Here is an 8,959-nt window from a genome sequence, read left to right as displayed (position 1 = left end):
TGTTTTTGTTCATATCTGAGTTATCTTTTTTTCTTCCTCTTCTTTTTTATATTTTTTTCTTATTTCGTCTCTCTCTCTCTTTTTACCTGTTTTTGATATTGTTTTCTTGTTTTTAAAAATGCAGAACGGATAGAGAGATGGAGAGTAAACGAGTTCATATTAGATATTCAAATAATAGCAATGTTGATGATGATGATGATGATAGTAATGTTAACAGTAATAGAAGTAGTAGTAGTAGTAGTAGTAATAGTAATAGTAGTTGTAATAGTAATAACAACAATAATAATAATAATAATAATAATTATAATAATAATAATAATAATAATAATAATAATAATAATAATCACAATAACAATAATAATAACAACAATAATAATAATAACAATAATAATAACAACAACAATAAAAATGATAATAATAGTTAACATTGTTATTAATAATAATACAATTATTAATGTTAATGATAATGATACTAACAACCTTAATAAAACAATAATGATGATGATGAAGATGAAGATGAAAATGAAGATAAAGATGAAGATGAAGATGGAGATGAAATTGAAGATGAAGAAGATGAAGATGATAATGATGAAGACGAAGGTGACGATCATAATAATACTAATATAAAACAAGAATAACATACTTGCAAATACTCTTATTACTCCTACTACAACAAACAACAACAGAACTGATAATGGTATTATTAATAATAATAATAAACAGCAATAATAATGCTAATGGAAGTAGTAGTAGTAGTATCAATTGCTAATAACAATAATGATGATGATAATGATAATAATAATGATGGTGATGATAATAAAAAACGATAATAAGCATAATGATAATAATAAATACCATTAATAATAATAATAATCATCATCAATCATCATAGTAATGATAATGATAATGATAATAATAATAATAATAATAATAATAATAATAATAATAATAACAACAACAACAATAATAATGATATTAATAATTAACATTATTAACTACAACAATATTAATTTCAAACAGCTTCCAAGAAGTGACCATGTCAAAAATCTCAAATAGTCTCTCGTGGTCATTTCTCAGCCAAGAAAATGGGCAAGATTTGGTCGGGCGATCGAGGCCGTGTGGAGGCTGTGTGAAGTTCGTTGTAAATGATGATAATAGTGATAATGATTATGATGATAATGATGAAGATCGGAAGGTTCGTTGTTAATGATAATAATGATAATGATTATGATGGTGATGGTAATGATGATGGTGATGATGATGATGGTGGTGATGATGGTGGTGATGATGATGGTGGTGATGATAATAATGATGGTGATGATAATGATGATGATGATGATGATGATGATGATGATGATGAAGATGAAGATGAAGATGAAGATGAAGATGAAGATGAAGATGAAGATGAAGATGAAGATGATGATGATAATGATGATGGTGATGATAAATGGAATGGAAAAAATATAGAATAAGAATGATGATGCTATTAAGAATAATGATAATAGTGTTACTGCTATTACTACTGGTATTAGTAAGGGTAATACTAATAGTAATACTAATACTACTAACAACAAAACAATAATGATCATACTAATAATAACAATATTATTAATAACAATAATATTAATAACAACAGCAATAATAATAATAATAATAATAATAATAATAATAATAATAATAATAATAATAATAATAATAATAATAATAACAACAACAACAACAACAAAACAACAATAATAATATATTGAATAAGATCATTTATAGCATATTCTTGATCCGATTTTTTCTACTATAGGAGCTTTGAGATAAGCCTACATCAATACGATTATGATAATGGAAAATTCAACTTTTTATGCTTATCGAATTTATCGTTCTCGCTTGAAGTAAATATGTAATAGATATTTCATCTAGTGAAAGAATAAAATCATTATCATATTTTTGTTATAACACTTAGAAATATGAACACGGGATTTATTTACTCTTAAAGTTATTCTTACCATGACCTTGGCCCATAAGCGTGTGAAATAGTAAACTAATAATAATAATAACACACGTCTCGGTCACGACATGTGTGAATTGAAGATCGTGAGACAAATTAAAAGCCAAAAAAGACGATTTTACTGTTAGCTATTTTTCGCCTTCGTAATCTTTATAAACCGACAAAAACAAATTAGTGAAAAAAAAAAAAAATGCTTTAGATGCTTCGGGTCAATATTGGCTTAATTCACTACATACTCCCGGGCGAACTCGCAGCCCCAAACTCATGAATCTTCATTAATTCCCTATTATTTTCCTGCATAAACATAAAATAGTATATTGGATTTTGTAATACCTGGTTTATATATGGGCACGATAAGCCAAGAAAACTGGGAGAGTAAAGCGAGACTCGAAACATACGAGAGAAACAAATTTACTATTTTTAGGGAGTCCGAATATCATTCACATTTCACTAATTTTGTCCCAGAACAAATATCTTATGAACTAAATGAATCAAATATTAAGATACGAACTCCCATAACCAAATAATAGTATTAGCAACAATTAAAATGAAACATGAGAGCGGCCCGTAGAGTTTTCGAACCTCGCGAACCGCATGCTTCGATCACATGACTCGAAACCCCAAGGCACCATGATAAGAACATCCAACGTTACGCTGGAATGTGTCACGTAAGACGAACATCCGGTGCATGCGATCACGGTCTCATTCCGGCTCTCGACATGGGCATTTGAGTTATTTTACGCTTTATTGGCATAGTTATTCGCACCCCCGGTTTCATTTAACGGTTTCGAGTCACGAGTCGAATCTTACGCGAATTAGTTGCTGGTTCGGTTACTTATGGGAGGGTATCATGGCAGAGACAAGAATGTGGGTGCATTTTACGTGTTTTCTTTTTTCCTTTTTTTTTTTTTTTCTTTTACATTTGCAAGAGAAAGAGAGTGAGGGAGGGAAGGAGGAAGAGAGAGAGAAAGAGGAGGAGAGAGAGAGAGAGAGAGAGAGAGAGAGAGAGAGAGAGAGAGAGAGAGAGAGAGAGAGAGAGAGAGAGAGAGAGAGAGAGAGAGAAAGAGGGGAGAGAGAGAGAGAGAGAGAGAGAGAGAGAGAGAGAGAGAGAGAGAGAGAGAGAGAGAGAGAGAGAGAGAGAGAGGGAGAGAAAAAAGAGGGGGGGTGGAGAGAAGAGAGAGAAAGAGAGAGAGAGAGAGAGAGAACGAAGAGAGAGAAAGATAATATGTGAAAGAACAAAACTTACAGAGAGATCGAAGAGAACAAAAAAATAAAAAGCAAAGAGACAGCCTTAAAAACTTACTTATATAAACCTAACAATCCTTTTCAGTCTAATCTGCTCCCACTTCCTGTAAATTCTAAGATATGTATGTGCGACCTTCAAAGATCCAGATTCAGTCAGCTCTGTCGACACGTCCATGAAAAGGTCATGCATAAAGAAATCACGAATATATTATCACATGGTCCGTCTCTATGTTATTTAATTCTACACTTTCTCGTAGGTTTATAAACACTTCCGTTTTTCTGTTCATTATGTATCTCATTTGCATCATACGTATAATGTGCGTCATATATTACGCACACAGCCACACACAAACGTAGTGTACTGTACAATCTTTACTATAGGTGGATGTGTATGTTTATATATATGCCTGTATGTGTATATATAAGAATGTGTGTGTGTGTGTGTGTGTGTGTGTGTGTGTGTGTGTGTTTGTGCGTGTGTGTGTGCGTGTGTGTGTGCGTGTGTGTGCGTGAGCGTGTGCGTGAGCGTGTGCGTGTGCGTGTGCGAGTGCGTGTTTGCGTGTGCGTGTGCGTGTGCGTGTGCAAGTGCGTGTTTGCGTGTGCGTGTGCGTGTGCGTTTGTGTGTGCGCGTGTGTATGTATGTGTGTGAATCAGATGAATTTATTCGAAAAGATTGAGAATTTTATCTTAAGCCTTTTGAGATCAGCTGATCTATTCTAACCTAACCTGAGCTGAACTGACATTCAAGGCGATTAAGTTTAAGATCTCGACTGAAATTATAAAAGAATGTACCTCCGCACGCTTGAGGATGCTCGTATGTACAAGTGATCAGAAAAACAGCTTTCGACCGCTAGTGAATGATATGTATGAATGCATGTAGGCATCTATACCATATAGATGAGTGTGTGTGTGTGTGTATGTGTATGTGTGTATGTGTGTATGTGTGTATATGTGTATATATATATAAATGAACACATAATATATATATATATATATATATATATAGATATATATATATATGTATATACCTATATATAGACACACACACATACAAGCATATGTATATCATAGATATATTTATATATGCACAAATTATTTTTACCTGCTTACTAAATTGACTTTTGTATGCGTGAGATGCACTCTAATTATAGTAATATCGGATAACCCGATTTTTAAAATCAGAATTATGCACAGCGCGAAATAATTTCAAACGTGTAATAAAACTTACCTACGTATATAAGTCACCTAATAAATTTACACACTTCACTTTGTACACAACAATTTACAGGCGATCCTCACGAGGACTGTTGTCTAACTGCCGGTAACACATCCCATCATTCTGCAACAGCTGATTTCTCTACGACTCTACATGCGTTTCATTCAGTCGCCACACGATCAGCCTTAAGACACGTGTCAATAGAGGTCAAAAAGAGCCATGATAACTGAGTCATCCGAAACCACCAGAAATATTTAGTCCCTCTAGCGGAAGTCAGGTGAACCTCGGTAACCATGGGAACGGTGTAAACAAACCGCGCGGGTGAGGAGATCGGCGGGTTACGATCGTCAGCTGATGGTTCACGGGTGACTCTGACTGTAGAAGGCGCGACAGTCTTTTCTGCTTTTCGTTATTTGTGTCCGTCTGATGAATGCATCTGGCTTATTCATTTTTATCCTCTTCGCTGTCTATACAGTTAAAATCTTACCTTCTATTTCGCGGTTGATTTTTGAATAACTGAATATCATGTGATTAATCACACGATGCACACACACACACACACACACACACACACACACACACACACACACACACACACACACACACACACACACATATATATATATACACATGTGTATATATATGTATATGAATGTATATACGTATGTATGAATTTATGTATATGTGTTTATATATATTGTGATAATTTTGTATGTATATATATAAACATATTCACACACACGCACATGCACACACACTCACACACACACACACACACACACACACACACACACGCGCGCGCGCGCGCGAACACACACACACACGAACACACACACACACACACACACACACACACACACAAATATATATATATATATATATATATATATATGTATGTATATACATATATATGTGTGTGTATATATAAATATGTATACATATATAAACATAATATATATGTATATATACATATATGTGTATGTATATATATATGTATACATAAACAAGAAATTGAGAGAGAGATGTAAGTATAGATATCGGCATAGATGTGTTTGTGTTTGTATCCGTGTTTCTAATCAAGTGCGGTTGTGTGTACTACCATAGTAATAATATTCTGAGATTGATAAAAATCATAAAAATGATAATAATCAGAATGATTTAAGATTATTATAATATAAATACTAACAATAATGATAATTAAAATAATGTATATAATACCGTAAAAATACTGATATCAACAACAATGATAACATCAATAACACCAAACCAACAACAATAATAATAAAAATGCTGAGGAAGATGATCACAAAATCATGAATAGTAAATGACAATAGTAAAATTACAAATAATCAGGCCAGGGACGCAGCTCACAATCGATATATCCAAAATAGGATTAGCCTTATCAACTGTCACGTGCCTACAATAATATTTCTGACTTGCTTATTTGTGACTGAGTACAGCGATCCAACGCTATATATTGTGCTTTGTTGCTCCGTTATAATGATACAATTTTAACTATGGGGTTTGTCGATAGTTGAGGTAGTTAGCCTAATATAGAATATTCCATCAATTTGTGTTTTTGACGGAGGAGCGCGAAAAAAACGTAACGAGAAATGATATGTATTTTTTTCATTATTTACCTATTTATTTGTTCTTATTGTTCATGTTGTGTTGATGATGATGATGATTCAGTATTACGTCACGAATTCCCGTTACTCCGAATGTATACCCATCCTAACCACTGGCCCTGGTCAGATTTCTAACGCACACGTTGGGTCACCTTCCTGGTTTAGTTATTAGAGAGAGAGAGAGAGAGAGAGAGAGAGAGAGAGAGAGAGAGAGAGAGAGAGAGAGAGAGAGAGAGAGAGAGAGAGAGAGAGAGAGAGAGGGAGACTACAACAATATTAAATAGTGGTATTAGCCTGAATACCATTTCTGTCTTGGTGGTACTACAGACATTATTTTTATCAGCATATTGTTAGAATGATGATTTTTATGATGATGATGATGATAACGATGTTATTATTATTATTATCATTATTAGTTACTAAGTAGTAGTAGTAGTTTTTATTATTGTTCATTATTCAATAATCATTTTCATTTCTGCTCATTTTGCTCAACATTCTTTATCACTTCTTTTCATTATGTCTGTTCCTCCATATTCAAGGAGCACATTTCCTTCGTAATAATCAAGTTCATTCAATATTTCCAACAATAACAGGACTCAATAAATAAGAAACAGTCACCGATAAGAAAGAGTTTATAATAAATAGTAATATATGAATGAATAATGAAATTAAAACATTAAATGAAATTAATGTTTCGTTTCACTTTGCCGGAGCAGCTGTCTCGCAAAACAATCGTATATATTTACGATATGCACCTTTTAGCTTATATTAATTCCTTATTGAGATGTGTGTTGAAACAAAGCATATTCTGACATCTATAGACAAAACAGTTATCATAGACGACCCTAGAGAGCCCTTTCAGCATTTATTTGCAAAGATCTCGTCATTGCCCATACCCAGAACTCTCAAGAACAGCTGATTACTAGAAAACCACAACTTAATCGGTGTGTGTACATATACATGAACGGCGATAATGATGTATGAGCCTCCGGGATAGTACTGTGGTAACGTGCCGGCCTTTCATCCGAGGGGTCGGCGGTTCGCGCCACGCCCAGGCGCGAGAAGTTGCAATTGTCGCCTGGAGGTTACTGCCGTGGCTAGGCACCACGGCGGGTAAGGACTAAGCCGAGTCAGCACCAGCTGACACACGTTAGCGGGTCGACATTAGTCGACACAGGCCGTGCTCCCCTCATTAACATAGCCCGGGCGAAGCTCAGCTTCGCATATCGGACTTATCCTTAATGAAGTATGAGATAACACTTAACTGAAATGACAACTGAGGGGAACAAACATGGGAAATGTACATGGTGATCTATCTGTACTAAAAAGGCATATGGAATAGATATAATATAATCTGAACTGAACAGATTGAAGAAAGAGACGCAATTAAAAACAGGTACAGAATAGATATTGGAAATAGACAGAAGAAATAGTCATTGCGCATAGTACGGTATTTTCATGTTAATTAAGGTTGTCATTGTTATTTCATGATTATCACTATTATTTTCATCACTATTGCCGTCACTGTTGTGACTATTATTTTCATTACAATCATCATTCTCATAATTATTGGTCTTTTCATCGGTTATAATTATTAAAATTGTCAATATTATTACTTTTGTTGTTATTATTATTATTGTTTTTGTTGTTATTGTTATTATTATCATTATTATTATTATTATTATTATTATTATTATTATTATCGTTACCATTATCATCATCATCATTATTATCATTATCATCATTATCATTCTCACAATTATTATTATTATAATTATTACTATCATTATTTACCATTATTATTATTATTATTATTATTATTATTATTATTATTATTATTATTATTATTATTATTATTATTATTATCATCATCTTACTATTATTATTTTTATTATTATCATTATCACCATAATATTAACGATGTTCATTATCATTATTACCGCATTATCATTACTAATTATCATAATTATTTCATTCCTATTGCCTTTATCATTATCACCATCATTAGCTTCATTACTATTAGTATCAGTAATAAATCCATGATTATCATCCTCTTTAACATCATAAGAATCATTACATTATGTTATATTTAGTAATCTCAACTTCACTATCATTAACCTCATCAATATCATTATCATTATAATCATCATCAATATCATTATCATTATAATCATCATTTATATTCTTATTACTATAATCATCATCATCATCAGCAGCAGCAACTTCTCTATCCTTAAAATTCAACGCCATATTGCAATAATCAACATCATAATCGTTATTTTCATATTTATTACAGTCCCCAAAGAGACAAGGATCAATTGCAGAGCTCTCTATCCACTCAAGATGTTGCAACATTCGTGTCCACCCTGTATGGCATCTTGCAAAAGTTGGAAAAAAAGAAAATGAAATCAGAGTGAGAAAAAGATTTTCGAGAAGTTTGACAAATGGTGTTAATAGCTCAAATAATAGTGATAATGACAACGAATGGAGGGAACAAGAATAACAATGGAAATGGGCAAAAGGGCGAAAGTAATCAGAAGAGTGAAGTAAGATCCCTAAGCGCGTAATATTTTCTTCAGCTCGATGTAGCCTGGGGAGTTCGTGTGTTGACAACTGTGGAGAGAAACGGGAAATGTGGAGAAACCTTATCTGCATGAGAGGAAGTCATGAGATAAATGAGAACCTTCTTATTTTGCCTTCGGATGCAGTCTTCTTTCATATCCTTTTTTTTTTCCAACGGCACGCGTCTGTTTTTTTTTCTCCCCATTTGTATTTTCTTAACCTTTCCACACGCGTCCAAGTTTCCATTTCTATGTCGTCGAAAGCCTGAGTGTGGCGAGCGTGTTTTTCTTTTTTTTGGGGGGTGCAGGT

General features: G+C 33.2%; 1 protein-coding gene across 1 annotated transcript in view; it reads right to left on the bottom strand.

Annotated features, from left to right (window-relative positions):
• The window catches only part of LOC125028517 (protein eyes shut-like), a 52,426-nt gene extending 47,849 nt beyond the window's left edge, over window positions 1-4,577 (bottom strand). The window contains exon 1 of the mRNA XM_047617867.1: window positions 4,473-4,577. The gene's annotated coding sequence lies outside the window, so the exon portion shown is untranslated. The remainder of the gene's footprint in view (window positions 1-4,472) is intronic.
• Between the last annotated feature and the right edge of the window lie 4,382 nt (window positions 4,578-8,959).

This window comes from Penaeus chinensis, chromosome 9, assembly GCF_019202785.1.
Source record: "Penaeus chinensis breed Huanghai No. 1 chromosome 9, ASM1920278v2, whole genome shotgun sequence".
Lineage (NCBI taxonomy): Eukaryota > Metazoa > Arthropoda > Malacostraca > Decapoda > Penaeidae > Penaeus > Penaeus chinensis.
The sequence above is the reverse complement of the archived record's forward strand: the minus strand, read 5'-3'. Positions and strand labels throughout refer to the sequence as shown.